At 46.3% G+C, this 27304-nt stretch overlaps 1 protein-coding gene and 1 long non-coding RNA gene across 9 annotated transcripts in view; one reads left to right on the top strand and one right to left on the bottom strand.

The window, feature by feature from the left end:
* The window catches only part of afap1 (actin filament associated protein 1), a 163136-nt gene that overhangs the window by 86476 nt on the left and 49356 nt on the right, over positions 1-27304 (top strand). The window lies entirely within an intron of this gene.
* LOC127906712 (uncharacterized) lies at positions 6854-7982 on the bottom strand. Its single transcript, XR_008062493.1, has 3 exons — positions 7878-7982; positions 7576-7706; positions 6854-7288 (listed from the first exon to the last, which is right to left on the bottom strand). It is a non-coding gene; the product is annotated as an uncharacterized LOC127906712 (long non-coding RNA).

The following is a 27304-nucleotide window of genomic DNA, read 5'->3' as shown; positions in this document are numbered from 1 at the left end:
TGGGTTAACTGCCTGTTCAGGGGTAGAACGACAGATTTGTACCTTGTCAGCTCAGGGGTTTGAACTTGCAACCTTCTAGTTACGAGTCCAACGCTCTAACCACTAGGCTACGCTGCCGCCCCGTTCATAACAATGACGTGACGGAGGTGCAACCTATGGATTGAACGAATGGGAAACCTCTATCACTCCGTTTTCAAATATCGTTTTAACAGGGCCGAGTCTTTCTCTATTCCATCGACGATGTGATCTTGCAAACGAAATAAAGAAACTAAGTGAAAACTCACACTGCCTCTGATGCAGAGTAAAACAAAGCCTTAAGATCTCAGCTGAATGTGTCTTTGAGACAGTGAATAAGACCTCTTAAACTAACTGAATGAGGACTGACTGTGGGGAGCTGGCAGAGACCAAGCTTCCCGTGTAACTAAGTAAGTGAGTGTGTGTGTGTGGGTGTGTGTTTAGACTGAATGAGTGTGTGTGTATGTTTTCGGGAGGTGAATGAGAATGCGAGTGAGTGTGTTCCTGTTTCACCATTCCAGTTTACTCCCAGTACAATATCCCCGGTCCATTCTAGACTTCCTTTCCATTCCAGTTTACTCCCAGTACAATATCCCCGGTCCATTCTAGACTTCCGTTCCATTCCAGCCCAAACTGACACTTCGGGGGGCTGTCCAACAAAAGCATGGGTCTCCTCTGCCCCCTCTATCACCCCTCCCTCACTTCCCTCTTGGCCACATTGACACCTCAATGTGAGGTTGGAGAAAGAAGGGAAGAGGTGTAGAGGTCTGGAAGCTTCCTATTGCTGCTCTATTCAACACTCAATTGTCGTTTTCTCCTCGTTTTCCCCACCCAGCATCGAGACTGGCGTATCAGCTATTGCTGCATGTGAGAGCACACCTGCCTAAAAACACAGACTTGTCTCCCACTCCCATTCCCAGGAACGATAATACAAATAGAATGAGAACTGGTACCAGGGCTTGCTGAAGTTTCACTAACATGGGCAGGTCGTATAAAAACATTTTGGAGTAACATTTAGATCAGTATCTGTGAACATGGCTCATTTGCCATGCTCGTTCTGAAAGGGGAGAGTCCTGTGTTTTTCACACAAGCCACTGGTATGAGGTGTGTGTGTGTGTGTGTGTGTGTGTGTGTGTGTGTGTGTGTGTGTGTGTGTGTGTGTGTGTGTGTGTGTGTGTGTGTGTGTGTGTGTGTGTGTGTGTGTGTGTGTGTGTGTGTGTGTGTGTGTGTGTGTATGTCACTGTGTGGTAACCAACAGCTTCTGGTATGAGTATGTCACTGAGTGGTAACCAACAGCTAGGGGCAGCTGGACCGTGGCCACTGAGTGGTAACCAACTGCTAGGGGCAGCTGGACCGTGGCCACAGTGGTAACCAACTGCTAGGGGCAGCTGGACCGTGGCCACTGAGTGGTAACCAACTGCTAGGGGCAGCTGGACCGTGGCCACTGAGTGGTAACCAACAGCTAGGGGCAGCTGGACCGTGGCCACTGAGTGGTAACCAACAGCTAGGGGCAGCTGGACCGTGGCCACTGAGTGGTAACCAACTGCTAGGGGCAGCTGGACCGTGGCCACTGAGTGGTAACCAACAGCTAGTGGCAGCTGGACCATGGCCACTGAGTGGTAAACCAACAGCTAGGGGCAGCTGGACCGTGGCCACTGAGTGGTAACCAACAGCTATGGGCAGCTGGACCGTGGCCACTGAGTGGTAACCAACAGCTAGGGGCAGCTGGACCTTGGCCACTGAGTGGTAACCAACAGCTATGGGCAGCTGGACCTTGGCCACTGAGTGGTAACCAACAGCTATGGGCAGCTGGACCATGGCCACTGAGTGGTAACCAACAGCTAGGGGCAGCTGGACCATGGCCACTGAGTGGTAAACCAACAGCTAGGGGCAGCTGGACCATGGCCACTGAGTGGTAAACCAACAGCTAGGGGCAGCTGGACCATGGCCACTGAGTGGTAACCAACAGCTCCTTCACAAATGTACAGTGTTTGTTGTCAGTCTGTCCCAACTGATAAACCAGTGTCATAGAGAGAGTGTGTGACCGTGCTGGAGACTGTTTTTGGACCTACACCAGAATACAGTCGACTCTAGAGCTGGGCATGCCTAAGTCATAGCTCAGAGGACTAGACAGGCCAAAGTCATAGCTCAGAGGACTAGACAGGCCAAAGTCATGGTTCAGAGAGATAGACAGGCCAAAGTCATAGCTCAGAGGACTAGACAGGCCAACGTCATAGCTCTGAGGACTAGACAGGCCAAAGTCATAGCTCAGGGGACGAGACAGGCCAAAGTCATGGTTCAGAGAGATAGACAGGCCAAAGTCATAGCTCAGAGGACTAGACAGGCCAACGTCATAGCTCTGAGGACTAGACAGGCCAAAGTCATAGCTCAGGGGACGAGACAGGCCAAAGTCATGGTTCAGAGAGATAGACAGGCCAAAGTCATGGTTCAGAGAGATAGACAGGCCAAAGTCATGGCTCAGAGGACTAGACAGGCCAAAGTCATAGCTCAGAGGGCTAGACAGGCCAAAGTCATAGCTCAGAGGACTAGACAGGCCAAAGTCATAGCTCAGAGGGCTAGACAGGCCAAAGTCATAGCTCAGAGGGCTAGACAGGCCAAAGTCATAGCTCAGAGGACTATACAGGCCAAAGTCATAGCTCAGAGGACTAGACAGGCCAAAGTCATAGCTCAGAGGACTAGACAGGCCAAAGTCATGGCTCAGAGGACTAGACAGGCCAAAGTCATGGTTCAGAGGACTAGACAGGCCAAAGTCATAGCTCAGAGGACTAGACAGGCCAAAGTCATGGTTCAGAGAGATAGACAGGCCAACATCATAGCTCAGACGACTAGACAGGCCAAAGTCATAGCTCAGAGGACTAGACAGGCAAAAGTCATGGTTCAGAGAGATAGACAGGCCAAAGTCATGGTTCAGAGAGATAGACAGGCCAAAGTCATAGCTCAGAGGACTAGACAGGCCAAAGTCATGGTTCAGAGAGATAGACAGGCCAACGTCATAGCTCAGACGACTAGACAGGCCAAAGTCATAGCTCAGAGGACTAGACAGGCCAAAGTCATGGCTCAGAGGACTAGACAGGCCAAAGTCATGGCTCAGAGGACTAGACAGGCCAAAGTCATAGCTCAGAGGACTAGACAGGCCAAAGTCATGGTTCAGAGAGATAGACAGGCCAAAGTCATGGCTCAGAGGACTAGACAGGCCAAAGTCATAGCTCAGAGGACTAGACAGGCCAAAGTCATGGTTCAGAGAGATAGACAGGCCAAAGTCATAGCTCAGAGGACTAGACAGGCAAAAGTCATGGTTCAGAGAGATAGACAGGCCAAAGTCATAGCTCAGAGGACTAGACAGGCAAAAGTCATGGTTCAGAGAGATAGACAGGCCAAAGTCATAGCTCAGAGGACTAGACAGGCAAAAGGCATGGTTCAGAGAGATAGACAGGCCAAAGTCATGGTTCAGAGAGATAGACAGGCCAAAGTCATGGTTCAGAGAGATAGACAGGCCAAAGTCATAGCTCAGAGGTCTAGACAGGCCAAAGTCATAGCTCAGAGGACTAGACAGGCCAAAGTCATGGCTCAGAGGACTAGACAGGCCAAAGTCATGGCTCAGAGAGATAGACAGGCCGAAGTCATGGTTCAGAGAGATAGACAGGCCAAAGTCATAGCTCAGAGGACTAGACAGGCCAAAGTCATGGCTCAGAGGACTAGACAGGCCAAAGTCATGGTTCAGAGAGATAGACAGGCCAAAGTCATAGTTCAGAGGACTAGACAGGCCAAAGTCATGGCTCAGAGGACTAGACAGGCCAAAGTCATGGCTCAGAGAGATAGACAGGCCAAAGTCATGGCTCAGAGGACTAGACAGGCCAAAGTCATGGCTCAGAGGACTAGACAGGCCAAAGTCATGGCTCAGAGGACTAGACAGGCCAAAGTCATGGCTCAGAGGACTAGACAGGCCAAAGTCATGGTTCAGAGAGATAGACAGGCCAAAGTCATAGCTCAGAGGACTAGACAGGCCAAAGTCATGGCTCAGAGGACTAGACAGGCCAAAGTCATGGTTCAGAGAGATAGACAGGCCAAAGTCATAGCTCAGAGGACTAGACAGGCCAAAGTCATGGCTCAGAGGACTAGACAGGCCAAAGTCATGGCTCAGAGGACTAGACAGGCCAAAGTCATGGCTCAGAGGACTAGACAGGCCAAAGTCATGGCTCAGAGGACTAGACAGGCCAAAGTCAAGGCTCAGAGAGAAAGAAGTCAGCCAATGATTGAAACGCCCAAGCGTTGGCTTGGCTTCTCTGGTGTGTGTGTGTGTGTGTGCGCATGAAGTCTGTCGCCAGCAGGCTCTTGAATTACTTATAAATAGATAACAAATTAGCTACGCAGACGATCTGAGTTATTAACCTTCTATCTTTATTGACCTTTTTTCCCCAATCTCTGCACTGTCTCTATGCACACTCACAGCCCCCTCCCCCCCACACTCACACTTCATCATCTGCTCACTCACACATAATATGCACATACATTTATACTGACCCTACACACACCCACTCACATACAAGCTGCTGATACTCTGTTTATCTTATATCATGTTGCCTAGTATCTACCTCCATCACTCCAGTATCCCTGTCCCCTTACCCCTATACATATCTATCTCCATCACTCCAGTATCCCTGTCCCCTATATATATCTACCTCCATCACTCTAGTATCCCTGTCCCCTATATATATCTACTTCCATCACTCCAGTATCCCTGTCCCCTATATATATCTACCTCCATCACTCCAGTATCCCTGTCCCCTATATATATCTACCTCCATCACTCCAGTATCCCTGTCCCCTATATATATATCTACCTCCATCACTCCAGTATCCCTGTCCCCTTACCCCTATACATATCTACCTCCATCACTCCAGTATCCCTGTCCCCTATATATATCTACCTCCATCACTCTAGTATCCCTGTCCCCTATATATATCTACCTCCATCACTCCAGTATCCCTGTCCCCTTACCCCTATACATATCTACCTCCATCACTCCAGTATCCCTGTCCCCTATATATATCTACCTCCATCACTCCAGTATCCCTGTCCCCTATATATATCTACCTCCATCACTCCAGTATCCCTGTCTCCTTACCCCTATATATATCTACCTCCATCACTCCAGTATCCCTGTCTCCTTACCCCTATACATATCTACCTCCATCACTCCAGTATCCCTGTCTCCTTACCCCTATACATATCTACCTCCATCACTCCAGTATCCCTGTCTCCTTACCCCTATACATATCTACCTCCATCACTCCAGTATCCCTGTCTCCTTACCCCTATATATATCTACCTCCATCACTCTAGTATCCCTGTCCCCTATATATATCTACCTCCATCACTCCAGTATCCCTGTCTCCTTACCCCTATATATATCTACCTCCATCACTCCAGTATCCCTGTCTCCTTACCCCTATATATATCTACCTCCATCACTCCAGTATCCCTGTCACCTTACCCCTATACATATCTACCTCCATCACTCCAGTATCCCTGTCACCTTCCCCCTATACATATCTACCTCCATCACTCCAGTATCCCTGTCCCCTTCCCCCTATACATATCTACCTCCATCACTCCAGTATCCCTGTCACCTTACCCCTATACATATCTACCTCCATCACTCCAGTATCCCTGTCACCTTACCCCTATATATATCTACCTCCATCACTCCAGTATCCCTGTCACCTTACCCCATACATATCTATCTCCATCACTCCAGTATCCCTGTCACCTTACCCCTATACATATCTATCTCCATCACTCCAGTATCCCTGTCACCTTACCCCTATACATATCTACCTCCATCACTCCAGTATCCCTGTCACCTTACCCTATACATATCTACCTCCATCACTCCAGTATCCCTGTCACCTATATATATCTACCTCCATCACTCCAGTATCCCTGTCACCTTACCCCTATATATATCTACCTCCATCACTCCAGTATCCCTGTCACCTTACCCCTATACATATCTACCTCCATCACTCCAGTATCCCTGTCACCTATATATATCTACCTCCATCACTCCAGTATCCCTGTCACCTTACCCCTATACATATCTACCTCCATCACTCCGGTATCCCTGTCTCCTTACCCCTATACATATCTACCTCCATCACTCCAGTATCCCTGTCACCTTACCCCTATACATATCTACCTCCATCACTCCAGTATCCCTGTCACCTTCCCCCTATACATATCTACCTCCATCACTCCAGTATCCCTGTCCCCTTCCCCCTATACATATCTACCTCCATCACTCCAGTATCCCTGTCCCCTTCCCCCTATACATATCTACCTCCATCACTCCAGTATCCCTGTCCCCTTCCCCTATACATATCTACCTCCATCACTCCAGTATCCCTGTCACCTTACCCCTATACATATCTACCTCCATCACTCCAGTATCCCTGTCCCCTTCCCCCTATACATATCTACCTCCATCACTCCAGTATCCCTGTCACCTTACCCCTATACATATCTACCTCCATCACTCCAGTATCCCTGTCACCTTACCCCTATATATATCTACCTCCATCACTCCAGTATCCCTGTCACCTTACCCCTATACATATCTACCTCCATCACTCCAGTATCCCTGTCTCCTTACCCCTATACATATCTACCTCCATCACTCCAGTATCCCTGTCACCTTACCCCTATACATATCTACCTCCATCACTCCAGTATCCCTGTCACCTTACCCCTATATATATCTACCTCCATCACTCCAGTATCCCTGTCACCTATATATATCTACCTCCATCACTCCAGTATCCCTGTCACCTTACCCCTATATATATCTACCTCCATCACTCCAGTATCCCTGTCACCTTACCCCTATACATATCTACCTCCATCACTCCAGTATCCCTGTCACCTTACCCCTATACATATCTACCTCCATCACTCCAGTATCCCTGTCACCTATATATATCTACCTCCATCACTCCAGTATCCCTGTCACCTTACCCCTATATATATCTACCTCCATCACTCCAGTATCCCTGTCACCTTACCCCTATACATATCTACCTCCATCACTCCAGTATCCCTGTCACCTATATATATCTACCTCCATCACTCCAGTATCCCTGTCACCTTACCCCTATATATATCTACCTCCATCACTCCAGTATCCCTGTCACCTTACCCCTATACATATCTACCTCCATCACTCCAGTATCCCTGTCCCCTATATATATCTACCTCCATCACTCCAGTATCCCTGTCACCTATATATATCTACCTCCATCACTCCAGTATCCCTGTCACCTTACCCCTATACATATCTACCTCCATCACTCCAGTATCCCTGTCCCCTATATATATATCTACCTCCCTCACTCCAATATCCCTGTCCCCTATATATATCTACCTCCATCACTCCAGTATCCCTGTCCCCTATATATATCTACCTCCATCACTCCAGTATCCCTGTCTCCTTACCCCTATATATATCTACCTCCATCACTCCAGTATCCCTGTCCCCCTACCTCCATCACTCCAGTATCCCTGTCTCCTTACCCCTATACATATCTACCTCCATCACTCCAGTATCCCTGTCCCCTATATATATATATCTACCTCCATCACTCTAGTATCCCTGTCCCCTATATATATCTACCTCCATCACTCCAGTATCCCTGTCCCCTATATATATCTACCTCCATCACTCCAGTATCCCTGTCCCCTATATATATCTACCTCCATCACTCCAGTATCCCTGTCTCCTTACCCCTATACATATCTACCTCCATCACTCCAGTATCCCTGTCCCCTATATATATATATCTACCTCCATCACTCTAGTATCCCTGTCCCCTATATATATCTACCTCCATCACTCTAGTATCCCTGTCCCCTATATATATCTACCTCCATCACTCTAGTATCCCTGTCCCCTATATATATCTACCTCCATCACTCTAGTATCCCTGTCCCCTATATATATATATATATATATATATATATATCTACCTCCATCACTCCAGTATCCCTGTCTCCTTACCCCTATACATATCTACCTCCATCACTCCAGTATCCCTGTCCCCTATATATATCTACCTCCATCACTCCAGTATCCCTGTCCCCTATATATATCTACCTCCATCACTCCAGTATCCCTGTCCCCTATATATATCTACCTCCATCACTCCAGTATCCCTGTCTCCTTACCCCTACACATATCTACCTCCATCACTCCAGTATCCCTGTCCCCTTACCCCTATACATATCTACCTCCCCCCTTTCACTGTCAACTTCAGGGGGGGTGTCAGTATCTGGTGTGGCCACCAGCTGCATTAAGTACTGCAGTGCATCTCCTCTTCATGGACTGCACCAGATTAGCCATTTCTTGCTTTGAGATGTTACCCCACTCTTCCACCAAGGCACCTGCAAGTTCCCAGACATTTCTGGAGGGAATGGACCTAACCCTCATCCTCTGATCCAACAGGTCCCAAACGTGCTCAATGGGATTGAGATCCGGGCTCTTTGCTGGCCATGGCAGAACACTGACATTCCTGTCTTGCAGGAAATCATGCACAGAACGAGCAGTATGGCTGGTGGCATTGTCATGTTGGAGGGTCATGTCAGGATGAGCCTGCAGGAAGGGTACCACATGAGGGAGGAGGATGTCTTCCCTGTAACACACAGCGTTGAGATGGCCTGCAATGAAAACAAGCTCAGTCCGATGATGCTGTGACACACCGCCCCAGACCATGACGGCCCCCCCACCTCCAAATCGATCCCACTCCAGAGTACAGGCCTCAGTGTAACGCTCATTCCTTCTACGATAAACGCAAATCAGACCATCACCCCCGGTGAGACAAACCGCGACTCGTCAGTGAAGAGCACTTTTTGCCAGTCCTGTCTGGTCCAGCGACAGTGGGTTTATGCCCATAGGCATTGTTGTTGCCGATGATGTCTGCCTTACAACAGGCCTACAGGCCCTCAGTCCAGCCTCTCTCAGCCTATTGCGGACAGTCTTGAGCACTGATGGAGGGATTGTGCGTTCCTGGTGTAACTCAGGCAGTTGTTGTTACCATCCTGTACCTGTCCCGCAGGTGTGATGTTCGAATGTACCGATCCTGTGCAGGTCTTGTTACTCGTGGTCTGCCACTGCAAGGACGGTCATCTGTCCGTCCTGTCCCCCTGTAGCGCTGTCTTAGGCATCTCACAGTACGGACATTGCAATTTATTGCCCTGGCCATATCTGCAGTCCTCATGCCTCCTTGCAGCATGCCTAAGGCACGTTCACGCAGATGAGCAGGGACCCTGGGCATCTTTCTTTTGGTGTTTTTCAGAGTCACTAGAAAGGCCTCTTTAGTGTTCTAAGTTTTCATAACTGTGACCTTAATTGCCTACCGTCTGTTAGTGTCTTAACGACCGTTCCACAGGTTCATTAATTGTTTATGGTTCATTGAACAAGCATGGGAAACAGTGTTTAAACCCTTTACAGTGAAGATCTGTGAAGTTATTTGGATTTTTACAAACTATCTTTGAAAGAGGGTCTTTTTTCGCTGAGTTTAGTTTGCTTGCTTACTTTATTATGTATTTATTTCCTATTCTTATTTCTGGTGTGTTTTTCTTCTACTTTGTTGTTGATTACTGAATTGTTGGCTTTTGAGTTTGCAAGAAAGGCGTGTCACTGTACTTGTGCATGTGACATTGAAACTTGATATTGGAATTGCAGTGAGGTCATGGAGATGGAAGGAAACGCCTTGTTGTGTTGTTCACCCAGGAACATACAACGTATTTTGGCCGGCCACATCACTACTACAACCTAAATACAACGAACACACAGACTTAAGACAACAGAGAATTATAGGCACGTGCCTCTTTAAAAATGGATATATATGATGGTATGGTGCACCCATGTAAACTAGGCTGATCCAGGCTAAACCAGGTCCACTGATGCCAAGTCAGGACAACCCGGAGCAGCAGAGAGGCTGATGGGTATCTACTGTGCTGCACCCCTCTGTACTGTGTACTGTGTTGCTCCTTTCATCTCCGGGGACGTCTGGGACCAATTTGACCTTACCTTGACCTCTGCCCGTGCCTGTGTGTATGTGCCTGTGTGTATGTGCCTGTGTGTATGTGCCTGTGCCTGTGTGTGCCTGTGTGTGTGCGTTCCTGTGTGTGTGTGTGCCTGTGTGTGTGTGTGCCTGTGTGTGTGCGTGCCTGTGTTTGCGTGCCTGTGTGTATGTGCCTGTGTGTATGTGCTTGTGTGTGCGTGCCTGTGTGTGTGCGTGCCTGTGTGTGTGTGCCTGTGTGTGCGTGCCTGTGTGTGTGTGCCTGTGTGTGTGCGTGCCTGTGTGTGTGCGTGCCTGTGTGTGCCTGTGTGTGTGTGTGTGTGTGTGATGTGTGTGTGCAGATGCCTGTGTGTGTGTGTGGACCTGTGTGTGTGTGTGCCTGTGTGTGTGTGTGCGTGCCTGTGTGTGCGTGCCTATGTGTGCCTGTGTGTGTGTGTGCCTGTGTGTGTGTGTGTGTGTGCCTGTGTGTGTGTGTGTGCCTGTGTGTGTGCTGCCTGTGGGTGCCTGTGTGTGCCTGTGTGTGTGTGTGCCTGTGTGTGTGTGTGCCTGTGTGTGTGCGTGCCTGTGTGCGTGCTGTGTGTGCCTGTGTGTGTGTGTGCCTGTGTGTGTGTGTGCCTGTGTGTGTGTGTGCCTGTGTGTGTGCGTGCCTGTGTGTGTGCATGCCTGTGTGTGTGCGTGCCTGTGTGTGTGCGTGCCTGTGTGTGCGTGTGTGTTTGTCCTGCATGGATTTAAGAGGAGCAGATGAATGCTGTCTGTGTGGACACTGTTTTAGTAAGGTCAGTGTGTTGGAAGGTGTACAGCTGACATGGACAACCAATGATTGGAACCATGTGTCTATGTGCTCGGCTCTTCTGGCATCAACCCTCCTCCAGAACAGTACACTTGCTTGATGTATGTAGAGACAATAGCCACAGGCCCTCAACCTAAAGAAAAACCCAAAGCATCTTGGGAAATGTAGTCTTTCTCTCCTAGAGACCCCTCCACGCCCTCTACACCCTCAGTTCGTGAGGCTTCCCTCTGGCCGGCGCTTCAGAATGCCCATGGCCGAGAAGAACGTCTTCAAACATTCATTAGTTCCTTGTGCTGTTGGACTACTTAATGCAATGTATCAGGATATATACTTACTGTGTCTATCCAATAGAGTTGGGACAGCGGTCAGTTGAGAGTGAATGTATCAGGATATATACTTACTGTGTCTATCCAATAGAGTTGGGACAGCGGTCAGTTGAGAGTGAATGTATCAGGATATATACTTACTGTGTCTATCCAATAGAGTTGGGACAGCGGTCAGTTGAGAGTGAATGTATCAGGATATATACTTACTGTATCTATCCAATAGAGTTGGGACAGCGGTCAGTTGAGAGTGAATGTATCAGGATATATACTTACTGTATCTATCCAATAGAGTTGGGACAGCGGTCAGTTGAGAGTGAATGTATCAGGATATATACTTACTGTATCTATCCAATAGAGTTGGGACAGCGGTCAGTTGAGAGTGAATGTATCAGGATATATACTTACTGTATCTATCCAATAGAGTTGGGACAGCGGTCAGTTGAGAGTGAATGTATCAGGATATATACTTACTGTGTCTATCCAATAGAGTTGGGACAGCGGTCAGTTGAGAGTGAATGTATCAGGATATATACTTACTGTGTCTATCCAATAGAGTTGGGACAGCGGTCAGTTGAGAGTGAATGTATCAGGATATATACTTACTGTGTCTATCCAATAGAGTTGGGACAGCGGTCAGTTGAGAGTGAATGTATCAGGATATATACTTACTGTGTCTATCCAATAGAGTTGGGACAGCGGTCAGTTGAGAGTGAATGTATCAGGATATATACTTACTGTGTCTATCCAATAGAGTTGGGACAGCGGTCAGTTGAGAGTGAATGTATCAGGATATATACTTACTGTGTCTATCCAATAGAGTTGGGACAGCGGTCAGTTGAGAGTGAATGTATCAGGATATATACTTACTGTGTCTATCCAATAGAGTTGGGACAGCGGTCAGTTGAGAGTGAATGTATCAGGATATATACTTACTGTGTCTATCCAATAGAGTTGGGACAGCGGTCAGTTGAGAGTGAATGTATCAGGATATATACTTACTGTGTCTATCCAATAGAGTTGGGACAGCGGTCAGTTGAGAGTGAATGTATCAGGATATATACTTACTGTGTCTATCCAATAGAGTTGGGACAGCGGTCAGTTGAGAGTGAATGTATCAGGATATATACTTACTGTGTCTATCCAATAGAGTTGGGACAGCTGTCAGTTGAGAGTGAATGTATCAGGATATATACTTACTGTGTCTATCCAATAGAGTTGGGACAGCTGTCAGTTGAGAGTGAATGTATCAGGATATATACTTACTGTGTCTATCCAATAGAGTTGGGACAGCGGTCAGTTGAGAGTGAATGTATCAGGATATATACTTACTGTGTCTATCCAATAGAGTTGGGACAGCGGTCAGTTGAGAGTGAATGTATCAGGATATATACTTACTGTGTCTATCCAATAGAGTTGGGACAGCGGTCAGTTGAGAGTGAATGTATCAGGATATATACTTACTGTGTCTATCCAATAGAGTTGGGACAGCGGTCAGTTGAGAGTGAATGTATCAGGATATATACTTACTGTGTCTATCCAATAGAGTTGGGACAGCGGTCAGTTGAGAGTGAATGTATCAGGATATATACTTACTGTGTCTATCCAATAGAGTTGGGACAGCGGTCAGTTGAGAGTGAATGTATCAGGATATATACTTACTGTGTCTATCCAATAGAGTTGGGACAGCGGTCAGTTGAGAGTGAATGTATCAGGATATATACTTACTGTGTCTATCCAATAGAGTTGGGACAGCGGTCAGTTGAGAGTGAATGTATCAGGATATATACTTACTGTGTCTATCCAATAGAGTTGGGACAGCGGTCAGTTGAGAGTGAATGTATCAGGATATATACTTACTGTATCTATCCAATAGAGTTGGGACAGCGGTCAGTTGAGAGTGAATGTATCAGGATATATACTTACTGTGTCTATCCAATAGAGTTGGGACAGCGGTCAGTTGAGAGTGAATGTATCAGGATATATACTTACTGTGTCTATCCAATAGAGTTGGGACAGCGGTCAGTTGAGAGTGAATGTATCAGGATATATACTTACTGTGTCTATCCAATAGAGTTGGGACAGCGGTCAGTTGAGAGTGAATGTATCAGGATATATACTTACTGTGTCTATCCAATAGAGTTGGGACAGCGGTCAGTTGAGAGTGAATGTATCAGGATATATACTTACTGTGTCTATCCAATAGAGTTGGGACAGCGGTCAGTTGAGAGTGAATGTATCAGGATATATACTTACTGTGTCTATCCAATAGAGTTGGGACAGCGGTCAGTTGAGAGTGAATGTATCAGGATATATACTTACTGTGTCTATCCAATAGAGTTGGGACAGCGGTCAGTTGAGAGTGAATGTATCAGGATATATACTTACTGTGTCTATCCAATAGAGTTGGGACAGCGGTCAGTTGAGAGTGAATGTATCAGGATATATACTTACTGTGTCTATCCAATAGAGTTGGGACAGCGGTCAGTTGAGAGTGAATGTATCAGGATATATACTTACTGTGTCTATCCAATAGAGTTGGGACAGCGGTCAGTTGAGAGTGAATGTATCAGGATATATACTTACTGTGTCTATCCAATAGAGTTGGGACAGCGGTCAGTTGAGAGTGAATGTATCAGGATATATACTTACTGTGTCTATCCAATAGAGTTGGGACAGCGGTCAGTTGAGAGTGAATGTATCAGGATATATACTTACTGTGTCTATCCAATAGAGTTGGGACAGCGGTCAGTTGAGAGTGAATGTATCAGGATATATACTTACTGTGTCTATCCAATAGAGTTGGGACAGCGGTCAGTTGAGAGTGAATGTATCAGGATATATACTTACTGTGTCTATCCAATAGAGTTGGGACAGCGGTCAGTTGAGAGTGAATGTATCAGGATATATACTTACTGTGTCTATCCAATAGAGTTGGGACAGCTGTCAGTTGAGAGTGAATGTATCAGGATATATACTTACTGTGTCTATCCAATAGAATTGGGACAGCGGTCAGTTGAGAGTGAATGTATCAGGATATATACTTACTGTGTCTATCCAATAGAGTTGGGACAGCGGTCAGTTGAGAGTGAATGTATCAGGATATATACTTACTGTGTCTATCCAATAGAGTTGGGACAGCTGTCAGTTGAGAGTGAATGTATCAGGATATATACTTACTGTGTCTATCCAATAGAGTTGGGACAGCTGTCAGTTGAGAGAATGTATCAGGATATATACTTACTGTGTCTATCCAATAGAGTTGGGACAGCGGTCAGTTGAGAGTGAATGTATCAGGATATATACTTACTGTGTCTATCCAATAGAGTTGGGACAGCGGTCAGTTGAGAGTGAATGTATCAGGATATATACTTACTGTGTCTATCCAATAGAGTTGGGACAGCGGTCAGTTGAGAGTGAATGTATCAGGATATATACTTACTGTGTCTATCCAATAGAGTTGGGACAGCGGTCAGTTGAGAGTGAATGTATCAGGATATATACTTACTGTGTCTATCCAATAGAGTTGGGACAGCTGTCAGTTGAGAGTGAATGTATCAGGATATATACTTACTGTGTCTATCCAATAGACAGAATTGGGACAGCGGTCAGTTGAGAGTGAATGTATCAGGATATATACTTACTGTGTCTATCCAATAGAGTTGGGACAGCGGTCAGTTGAGAGTGAATGTATCAGGATATATACTTACTGTGTCTATCCAATAGAGTTGGGACAGCTGTCAGTTGAGAGTGAATGTATCAGGATATATACTTACTGTGTCTATCCAATAGAGTTGGGACAGCTGTCAGTTGAGAGTGAATGTATCAGGATATATACTTACTGTGTCTATCCAATAGAGTTGGGACAGCGGTCAGTTGAGAGTGAATGTATCAGGATATATACTTACTGTGTCTATCCAATAGAGTTGGGACAGCTGTCAGTTGAGAGTGAATGTATCAGGATATATACTTACTGTGTCTATCCAATAGAGTTGGGACAGCTGTCAGTTGATAGTGAATGTATCAGGATATATACTTACTGTGTCTATCCAATAGAGTTGTGACAGCGGTCAGTTGAGAGTGAATGTATCAGGATATATACTTACTGTGTCTATCCAATAGAGTTGGGACAGCTGTCAGTTGATAGTGAATGTATCAGGATATATACTTACTGTGTCTATCCAATAGAGTTGGGACAGCTGTCAGTTGAGAGTGAATGTATCAGGATATATACTTACTGTATCTATCCAATAGAGTTGGGACAGCGGTCAGTTGAGAGTGAATGTATCAGGATATATACTTACTGTGTCTATCCAATAGAGTTGGGACAGCTGTCAGTTGAGAGTGAATGTATCAGGATATATACTTACTGTGTCTATCCAATAGAGTTGGGACAGCGGTCAGTTGAGAGTGAATGTATCAGGATATATACTTACTGTGTCTATCCAATAGAGTTGGGACAGCGGTCAGTTGAGAGTGAATGTATCAGGATATATACTTACTGTGTCTATCCAATAGAGTTGGGACAGCGGTCAGTTGAGAGTGAATGTATCAGGATATATACTTACTGTGTCTATCCAATAGAGTTGGGACAGCGGTCAGTTGAGAGTGAATGTATCAGGATATATACTTACTGTGTCTATCCAATAGAGTTGGGACAGCGGTCAGTTGAGAGTGAATGTATCAGGATATATACTTACTGTGTCTATCCAATAGAGTTGGGACAGCGGTCAGTTGAGAGTGAATGTATCAGGATATATACTTACTGTGTCTATCCAATAGAGTTGTGACAGCGGTCAGTTGAGAGTGAATGTATCAGGATATATACTTACTGTGTCTATCCAATAGAGTTGGGACAGCGGTCAGTTGAGAGTGAATGTATCAGGATATATACTTACTGTGTCTATCCAATAGAGTTGGGACAGCGGTCAGTTGAGAGTGAATGTATCAGGATATATACTTACTGTATCTATCCAATAGAGTTGTGACAGCGGTCAGTTGAGAGTGAATGTATCAGGATATATACTTACTGTGTCTATCCAATAGAGTTGGGACAGCGGTCAGTTGAGAGTGAATGTATCAGGATATATACTTACTGTGTCTATCCAATAGAGTTGGGACAGCGGTCAGTTGAGAGTGAATGTATCAGGATATATACTTACTGTGTCTATCCAATAGAGTTGGGACAGCGGTCAGTTGAGAGTGAATGTATCAGGATATATACTTACTGTGTCTATCCAATAGAGTTGTGACAGCGGTCAGTTGAGAGTGAATGTATCAGGATATATACTTACTGTGTCTATCCAATAGAGTTGGGACAGCGGTCAGTTGAGAGTGAATGTATCAGGATATATACTTACTGTGTCTATCCAATAGAGTTGGGACAGCGGTCAGTTGAGAGTGAATGTATCAGGATATATACTTACTGTATCTATCCAATAGAGTTGTGACAGCGGTCAGTTGAGAGTGAATGTATCAGGATATATACTTACTGTGTCTATCCAATAGAGTTGGGACAGCGGTCAGTTGAGAGTGAATGTATCAGGATATATACTTACTGTGTCTATCCAATAGAGTTGGGACAGCGGTCAGTTGAGAGTGAATGTATCAGGATATATACTTACTGTATCTATCCAATAGAGTTGTGACAGCTGTCAGTTGAGAGTGAATGTATCAGGATATATACTTACTGTATCTATCCAATAGAGTTGGGACAGCGGTCAGTTGAGAGTGAATGTATCAGGATATATACTTACTGTGTCTATCCAATAGAGTTGGGACAGCGGTCAGTTGAGAGTGAATGTATCAGGATATATACTTACTGTATCTATCCAATAGAGTTGGGACAGCGGTCAGTTGAGAGTGAATGTATCAGGATATATACTTACTGTATCTATCCAATAGAGTTGGGACAGCGGTCAGTTGAGAGTGAATGTATCAGGATATATACTTACTGTATCTATCCAATAGAGTTGGGACAGCGGTCAGTTGAGAGTGAATGTATCAGGATATATACTTACTGTATCTATCCAATAGAGTTGGGACAGCGGTCAGTTGAGAGTGAATGTATCAGGATATATACTTACTGTATCTATCCAATAGAGTTGGGACAGCGGTCAGTTGAGAGTGAATGTATCAGGATATATACTTACTGTGTCTATCCAATAGAGTTGGGACAGCGGTCAGTTGAGAGTGAATGTATCAGGATATATACTTACTGTGTCTATCCAATAGAGTTGGGACAGCGGTCAGTTGAGAGTGAATGTATCAGGATATATACTTACTGTGTCTATCCAATAGAGTTGGGACAGCGGTCAGTTGAGAGTGAATGTATCAGGATATATACTTACTGTATCTATCCAATAGAGTTGTGACAGCGGTCAGTTGAGAGTGAATGTATCAGGATATATACTTACTGTGTCTATCCAATAGAGTTGGGACAGCGGTCAGTTGAGAGTGAATGTATCAGGATATATACTTACTGTGTCTATCCAATAGAGTTGGGACAGCGGTCAGTTGAGAGTGAATGTATCAGGATATATACTTACTGTATCTATCCAATAGAGTTGTGACAGCTGTCAGTTGAGAGTGAATGTATCAGGATATATACTTACTGTATCTATCCAATAGAGTTGGGACAGCGGTCAGTTGAGAGTGAATGTATCAGGATATATACTTACTGTGTCTATCCAATAGAGTTGGGACAGCGGTCAGTTGAGAGTGAATGTATCAGGATATATACTTACTGTATCTATCCAATAGAGTTGGGACAGCGGTCAGTTGAGAGTGAATGTATCAGGATATATACTTACTGTATCTATCCAATAGAGTTGGGACAGCGGTCAGTTGAGAGTGAATGTATCAGGATATATACTTACTGTATCTATCCAATAGAGTTGGGACAGCGGTCAGTTGAGAGTGAATGTATCAGGATATATACTTACTGTATCTATCCAATAGAGTTGGGACAGCGGTCAGTTGAGAGTGAATGTATCAGGATATATACTTACTGTATCTATCCAATAGAGTTGGGACAGCGGTCAGTTGAGAGTGAATGTATCAGGATATATACTTACTGTGTCTATCCAATAGAGTTGGGACAGCGGTCAGTTGAGAGTGAATGTATCAGGATATATACTTACTGTGTCTATCCAATAGAGTTGTGACAGCGGTCAGTTGAGAGTGAATGTATCAGGATATATACTTACTGTATCTATCCAATAGAGTTGGGACAGCTGTCAGTTGAGAGTGAATGTATCAGGATATATACTTACTGTATCTATCCAATAGAGTTGTGACAGCGGTCAGTTGAGAGTGAATGTATCAGGATATATACTTACTGTGTCTATCCAATAGAGTTGGGACAGCTGTCAGTTGAGAGTGAATGTATCAGGATATATACTTACTGTGTCTATCCAATAGAGTTGGGACAGCGGTCAGTTGAGAGTGAATGTATCAGGATATATACTTACTGTGTCTATCCAATAGAGTTGGGACAGCGGTCAGTTGAGAGTGAATGTATCAGGATATATACTTACTGTGTCTATCCAATAGAGTTGGGACAGCGGTCAGTTGAGAGTGAATGTATCAATGTCCTCTATAAACAATCAAGTTTTATTCTATATCGAGACAAACTGGGAGTCGGCCTGCGTCTGTCCCCTCAGTGCATCCAAACTGCCACAACGGCAAACACATTGACACAACACTGACTACTCCTCCTACACAGACAGACAGCGAATTACACTGGACTCTGGAATGTGGAGCTCAGCCCAGTCTAGACAGACAGAGTGGACGACTGACTGGTCTCTGGTATGTGGAGCTCAGCCCAGTCTAGACAGACAGAGTGGACGACTGACTGGACTCTGGAATGTGGAGCTCAGCCCAGTCTAGACAGACAGAGTGGACGACTGACTGGTCTCTGGTATGTGGAGCTCAGCCCAGTCTAGACAGACAGACAGCGAATTACACTGGTCTCTGGTATGTGGAACTCAACCCAGTCTAGACAGACAGAGTGGACGACTGACTGGACTCTGGAATGTGGAGCTCAGCCCAGTCTAGACAGACAGAGTGGACGACGGACTGGTCTCTGGTATGTGGAGCTCAGCCCAGTCTAGACAGACAGAGTGGATGACTGACTGGACTCTGGAATGTGGAGCTCAGCCCAGTCTAGACAGACAGAGTGGATGACGGACTGGTCTCTGGTATGTGGACCTCAGCCCAGTCTAGACAGACAGAGTGGACGACGGACTGGTCTCTGGTATGTGGAGCTCAGCCCAGTCTAGACAGACAGAGTGGATGACGGACTGGTCTCTGGTATGTGGACCTCAGCCCAGTCTAGACAGACAGAGTGGACGACTGACTGGTCTCTGGTATGTGGACCTCAGCCCAGTCTAGACAGACAGAGTGGACGACTGACTGGTCTCTGGTATGTGGAGCTCAGCCCAGTCTAGACAGACAGAGTGGACGACTGACTGGTCTCTGGTATGTGGACCTCAGCCCAGTCTAGACAGACAGAGTGGACGACTGACTGGTCTCTGGTATGTGGACCTCAGCCCAGTCTAGACAGACAGAGTGGACGACTGACTGGTCTCTGGTATGTGGAGCTCAGCCCAGTCTAGACAGACAGAGTGGACGACTGACTGGTCTCTGGTATGTGGACCTCAGCCCAGTCTAGACAGACAGAGTGGACGACTGACTGGTCTCTGGTATGAGGAGCTCAGCCCAGTCTAGACAGACAGAGTGGACGACTGACTGGTCTCTGGTATGTGGAGCTCAGCCCAGTCTAGACAGACAGAGTGGACGACTGACTGGTCTCTGGTATGTGGAGCTCAGCCCAGTCTAGACAGACAGAGTGGACGACTGACTGGTCTCTGGTATGTGGAGCTCAGCCCAGTCTAGACAGACAGAGTGGACGACGGACTGGTCTCTGGTATGTGGAGCTCAGCCCAGTCTAGACAGACAGAGTGGACGACTGACTGGTCTCTGGTATGTGGAGCTCAGCCCAGTCTAGACAGACAGAGTGGACGACGGACTGGTCTCTGGTATGTGGAGCTCAACCCAGTCTAGACAGACAGGTTGGACGACGGACTGGTCTCTGGTATGTGGAGCTCAGCCCAGTCTAGACAGACAGAGTGGACGACTGACTGGTCTCTGGTATGTGGAGCTCAGCCCAGTCTAGACAGACAGAGTGGACGACTGACTGGTCTCTGGTATGTGCAGCTCAGCCCAGTCTAGACAGACAGACAGAGTGGATGACTGACTGGTCTCTGGTATGTGCAGCTCAGCCCAGTCTAGACAGACAGACAGAGTGGATGACTGACTGGTCTCTGGTATGTGCAGCTCAGCCCAGTCTAGACAGACAGAGTGGACGACTGACTGGTCTCTGGTATGTGGAGCTCAGCCCAGTCGAGACAGACAGAGTGGACGACTGACTGGTCTCTGGAATGTGGAGCTCAGCCCAGTCTAGACAGACAGAGTGGACGACGGACTGGTCTCTGGTATGTGGAGCTCAGCCCAGTCTAGACAGACAGAGTGGACGACTGACTGGTCTCTGGTATGTGGAGCTCAGCCCAGTCTAGACAGACAGAGTGGACGACGGACTGGTCTCTGGTATGTGGACCTCAGCCCAGTCTAGACAGAGTCAAGCCTCCAAACCAAGGTCTTTCCTCCCTCACTGCAGCTCCCTAACAACACACCGTCTTCTCCCTGGAAGGGATGGAATCGGTGGGTTCAAAGGCACCAACTGCAGAGACCTGTTGATCTAAACGATGGATGGGAATTTACAATAGAATTGTTGGCTTTAAGGGTGTCTGTATTTTGCAGCAAATGCGAAGATCTGTAGCAGTGATTATTGATTGATCCTAAATAGAGCACCAGACGGGCCTATCCCATTGGTTTCATTCCTCCAGGCACACTCAGTCAAGCGCAGCTCAAGTTTTTTGGGGAAATATTTCGATAAGAGCGTCTGCTAAATGACTTAAATGTAATGGAAATGTATACATCTAAGTGGTAGATGAGTGGAAGACAACAATAGGATGGGAGGAAGCGGATGGGTTTGAGATCTGTGGAAGTTGAACAGACGGAAACGATCAGTGTTAGTTAGAGCGTACACATCCATCTGGACCGACACCGCTTTGGGGTTTATGGATGCTGTTTGTTTATGGTCAATCGGAGGCTGGAATTCATTTGGACCACAATGCACTCTGTTAGTCGGCTCGTGTGATTCGTCAAGACAGAATATTGGTGTGATACGAAATGCTGTTGGTTGTTGAGGTAGTGAAAACAATTGAAAAGTAGGTGTGTGTGTGTGTGTGTCCAAAGTACTTGATCAGACCTTGAGTACCTCTAATCTCTTACATCATTTCATAACAGAGTGATGGAGTCACAACCTCCCGTCTCCATCTCAAGTAACTCACATTGAGTTTCAAAACGCAGAGCTAAAACAATCATATCTTGAGAGTTATTAATGTTGCTGTTGTTGCTACCTTTTTAAGGATGAAATGAGCACATTCTGATAATGCTGAGAGGTTAGGACCTTCCAACACCGACAGTCCCACAACACCAACGCAAACCTAACCTCCGGCTTTTGTATTTCGAGGTCGAGACGTGAAGTGCCATATTTTGCCTACAGAGCTTATTGTTCAATTGTCAAGATCGGACTCTTTCGTTCTCCCTTCTCTTCATATCTCTGCCTTTTACAGTCTTGAAGTCTAGAAGTGTTCCACTCGCTCAGCTTTCTTTTATTCTCTTGTCCTCCCTTGGTGCAGTGGGGAGTTTTCGTACGGGTTAGGAGGGGTGGGGGAGCGGTTGTGGAGTTTAGTGGGCCTGTGGTCTTGCCAGAAAATGAGTTCACCACAAAGCAGTGTTTCCCAGAGGAAATGTGATAAGGTTCTGGGGTGGAGCCACGTCTTTGAGTTAGTTATAGATGAGAGAAAGGGAGTATAGAGATGGAGAAAGGGAGGGAAGATGGGGGGGTGAGGAGAGAGAGGGGGGTAGATGGGGTGGGAGAGAGGGGGATGAGGAGAGAGAGGGAGGGTAGATGGGGTGGGAGAGAGGGGTAGATGGAGAGGGAGGGTAGATGGGGAGGGAGAGAGGGAGGGTAGATGGCGGAAGGAGAAGGGGAGGGTAGATGGGGAGAGGGGGAGGGAGAAGAGGGAGAAGGGGAGGGGAGAGGGGGAGGGTAGATGGGGAAGGGAAAGAGAGGGTAGATGAGGGAGTAAGTACATAGATGGAGAAAGAGGTAGGGGGGTTGATAAATGGATAGAGGGAGAATGAGTGTAGATGGAGAGAGAGAGAGAGAGAGAGAAGATAAATGAGTGTAGATGGAGAGAGAGAGAAGATAAATGAGTGTAGATGGAGAGAGAGAGAAGATAAATGAGTGTAGATGGAGAGGGGGAAAATGAGTGTAGATGGAGAGAGAGAGAGAGAGGGGGAAAATGAGTGTAGATGGAGAGAGAGAGAGAGAGAGAGAGAGAGAGAGAGGGGGAAGATGAGTGTAGATGGAGAGAGAGAGAGGGAAGATAAATGAGTATAGATGGAGAGAGAGAGAGAGAGAGAGGGGGAAGATGAGTGTAGATGGAGAGAGGGAAGATAAATGAGTATAGATGGAGAGAGAGGGGGAAGATGAGTGTAGATGGAGAGAGAGAGAGGGAAGATAAATGAGTGTAGATGGAGAGAGAGAGAGAGAGAGAGAGAGAGGGGGGGAAGATGAGTGTAGATGGAGAGAGAGAGAGGGAAGATAAATGAGTATAGATGGAGAGAGAGAGAGAGAGAGAGGGGGAAGATGAGTGTAGATGGAGAGAGGGAAGATAAATGAGTATAGATGGAGAGAGAGAGAGGAAGATACATGAGTGTAGATGGAGAGAGAGAGAGAGGGGGAAGATGAGTGTAGATGGAGAGAGAGAGAGGGAAGATACATGAGTGTAGATGGAGAGAGAGAGAGAGGGGGAAGATGAGTGTAGATGGAGAGAGAGAGAGGGAAGATACATGAGTATAGATGGAGAGAGAGAGAGAGAGGGGGAAGATGAGTGTAGATGGAGAGAGAGAGAGGGAAGATACATGAGTGTAGATGGAGAGAGAGAGAGAGGGGGAAGATGAGTGTAGATGGAGAGAGAGAGAGGGAAGATACATGAGTATAGATGGAGAGAGAGAGAGGGAAGATAAATGAGTATAGATGGAGAGAGAGAGAGAGAGGGGGAAGATGAGTGTAGATGGAGAGAGAGAGAGAGAGGGGGAAGATGAGTGTAGATGGAGAGAGAGAGAGAGAGAGGGAAGATGAGTGTAGATGGAGAGAGAGAGAGAGAGAGGGGGAAGATGAGTGTAGATGGAGAGAGAGAGAGAGAGAGGGGGAAGATGAGTGTAGATGGAGAGAGAGAGAGAGAGGGGGAAGATGAGTGTAGATGGAGAGAGAGAGAGAGAGAGGGGGAAGATGAGTGTAGATGGAGAGAGAGAGAGAGAGGGGGAAGATGAGTGTAGATGGAGAGAGAGAGAGAGAGAGGGGGAAGATGAGTGTAGATGGAGAGAGAGAGAGAGAGGGGGAAGATGAGTGTAGATGGAGAGAGAGAGAGAGAGAGGGGGAAGATGAGTGGAGATGGAGAGAGAGAGAGAGAGAGGGGGAAGATGAGTGTAGATGGAGAGAGAGAGAGAGAGGGGGAAGATGAGTGTAGAGAGAGAGAGAGAGAGAGGGGGGAAGATGAGTGTAGATGGAGAGAGAGAGAGAGAGGGGGAAGATGAGTGTAGATGGAGAGAGAGAGAGAGGGGGAAGATGAGTGTAGATGGAGAGAGAGAGAGAGGGAAGATACATGAGTGTAGATGGAGAGAGAGAGAGAGAGAGAGGGGGAAGATAAATGAGTGTAGATGGAGAGAGAGAGAGAGAGGGAAGATAAATGAGTGTAGATGGAGAGAGAGAGAGAGAGGGGGAAGATGAGTGTAGATGGAGAAAGAGAGAGGGAAGATACATGAGTGTAGATGAGAGAGAGAGGGGGGAAGATAAATGAGTGTAGATGGAGAGAGAGAGAGGGAAGATAAATGAGTGTAGATGGAGAGAGAGAGAGAGAGGGAAGATAAATGAGTGTAGATGGAGAGAGAGGGAAGATAAATGAGTGTAGATGGAGAGAGAGGGAAGATAAATGAGTGTAGATGGAGAGAGGGGGAAGATAAATGAGTGTAGATGGAGAGAGTATTGAAGAAAGCAGGAAGGGTTTGAAGAGTTTTGACATACACGTCACAATCTGTTCTTTGAATGGGCTGCGTCTCAATCCACCACATCCGCCGAAGTCAAGCTTCCTATGTCAGGCAACCTATGTCAGGCTTCCTATGTCAGGCCTCCTATGTCAGGCTTCCTATGTCAGGCCTCCTATATCAGGCTTCCTATGTCAGGCTTCCTATGTCAGGCCTCCTATGTCAGGCTTCCTATGTCAGGCTTCCTATGTCAAGCTTCCTATGTCAGGCTTCCTATGTCAGGCTTCCTATGTCAGGCTTCCTATGTCAGGCCTCCTATGTCAGGCCTCCTATGTCAGGCCTCCTATGTCAGGCTTCCTATGTCAGGCTTCCTATGTCAAGCTTCCTATGTCAGGCTTCCTATGTCAGGCTTCCTATGTCAAGCCTCCTATGTCAGGCCTCCTATGTCAGGCCTCCTATGTCAGGCTTCCTTGGAAGATGGCCGAGCTACAGTGGTATAAATCGGCCTTCATCCAAACGGTTTGCCTTACAAAGTAATATGACCAGTCTATGGAAAGATGAGACTCTCACGAATAGGATTTGCTCTACGACCCCCGAAAAGCCCCACGGGACCCGTCTGCTGTCACTACCAGCCGATGTGCCAACTTCTGTCTGTAGCATCTAAACCGTTTGGGCTACAAACTAATATGACCCCCACAAGTGTCACGGGACTCGTCCGAAGGTAACCCGGTACCCATTTAAAAATTGAATGCAAGTACACTACATGACCAAAAGTATGTGGACAAATGCTTGTCGTACATCTCATTCCAAAATCATGAGCATTAATATGGAGTTGGTCCCCCCCTTTGCTGCTATAACAGCCCCCACTCCTCTGGGAAGGCTTTCCACTAGATGTTTGAACATTGCTGCGGGGACTTGCTTCCATTTGCTTCGTGCACTGATGTTGTGCGATTAGGCCATGGCTCGCAGTCGGCATTCCAATTCATCCCAAAGGTGTTCGATGGGGTTCAGGTCAGGATTCCGTGATGTCAAGTTCTTCCACACCGATCTCAACAAACCATTTCTGTATGAACCTCACTTTGGGCGCAGGGGCATTGTCATGCTGAAACAGGAAAAAACCTTCTGCAAACTGTTACCACAAAGTTGGAAGCACAGAATCATCTAGATTGTAATTGTATGCTGTAGCGTTAGGATTTCCTTTCACTCAAACCATGAAAAACAGCCCCAGACCATTAATCCTCCTCCACCAAACTGTACAGTTGGCACTATGCATTCTGGCAGGTAGCATTCTCCTGGCATCCGCCAAACCCATATTCATCCATTGGGACTGCCAGATGGTGAAGCGTGATTCATCACTCCAGAGAACGTTTCCACTGCTCCAGAGTCCAATGGCGGTGGGCTCTACACCACTCCAGCCGACGCTTGGCATTGCCTATAGTGATCTTAGGATTGTGTGCGGCTGCTCGGCCATGGAAACCCATTTCATGAAGACGAACAGTTCATGTGCTGACGTTGCTTCCAGAGGCAGTTTGGAACTCGGTAGTAACTGTGGCAACCGAGGACAGACTGTTGTTACGTTTCCACTTCACAATAACAACACTTACAGTTGACCAACTGACTTGTTGGAAAGGTGGCATCCTATGATGGTGCCACGTTGAAAGTCACTGAGCTCTTCAGTAAGGTCATTCTTTTGCCGATGTTTGTCTCTGGAGATTGCATGGCTGTGTGCTCGATTGTATACGCCTGTCAACAACAGGTGTGGCTGAAATAGTCGAATCCACTCATTTGAAGGCGTGTCCACATACCTTTGTATATTTAGTGTATGTCGGTAATTTTCTGCCAACAAAAATAAGGGGTTAAATACAATATGTCTCCTAGGTATAGGACATACACTTAAAATCCTTATTCCTCTTCGACTTGTTTTTGGACTGGCTCTTTTATGAGTGTGTTATTCATTGCGTTTCTATGGGCTACAGTAGTTAAATTCATTCTTTTATCAAATCATTTTTTTTCAATATTTTTGGTCATCTTAAAACAATTCCCTGTGTTAGCTTAGTAGAACGCCCCTCTTTTAGAGGTTAAAGACATGGGCTAATGGGACGTTATGCAGATAGACTGAGGAAGCATTTTGGTGATTCATCTGTGTTTATCAATAACGGTTAGTGTTTGTCAGTTCGCGGTTTGGCTGGGCCTCGTCGGAGTGGCTGAGAGTTGAGGCTGCAGACTGTTAATGGTCCTCTTTCGCCCTGGTCATCGAGCTAAATAGACTGTGGCTACTAGAACGCAGGCCCAATACATAGCATCATTCAGTTACAGCAGTATGTTAGTGTGTATATCAGAACTCAGCCTTTTAAGTTTGTTCAGTTACCATTTCCCTTTTGGCCAGTAAGTGTAGTTTAGAGTCATCGTATTGATTTTGCATTGAGCTTTTCCCCAATCTAGATGGATGCATACGGTGTTACTGCTAGTAGTAATCTGGTCCAGTCCTGCAGGACGTGTGTCTAGGTTAACCTTGACCCTTTGGGAGTATTGCTCCACGTCCCAAATCCACTGCTTTGATCACGACACAGTGACACATCATTTCTGACCGTAAAATAACACACAGAAATGGTTTTATCGCTCCTCCCTTTTATGAATTAGGCACATATTTCCATGTTGCCATGGCAAAGTGGTCCTTCACTGCCTTTGTGGCGTAGCCGCGAGCAACGGCCCGTGGCGTTTCACAACTGTGGTAGATTCTCCCCTAACAATGGCAGCCGCAAAATACAATTTTCCATGAGAAGAAACGGGGGGGTGTTAACACCACTCTAAAGAGAACCTCAGGGAGTGTTAACACCACTCTAAAGAGAACCTCAGGGAGTGTTAACACCACTCTAAAGAGAACCTCAGGGAGTGTTAA

This window comes from Oncorhynchus keta, chromosome 13 (assembly GCF_023373465.1).
Source record: "Oncorhynchus keta strain PuntledgeMale-10-30-2019 chromosome 13, Oket_V2, whole genome shotgun sequence".
In the NCBI taxonomy this organism is placed as follows: domain Eukaryota; kingdom Metazoa; phylum Chordata; class Actinopteri; order Salmoniformes; family Salmonidae; genus Oncorhynchus; species Oncorhynchus keta.
Note: the sequence above shows the minus strand (reverse complement) of the source record. Positions and strands in the feature narration are given on the sequence as shown.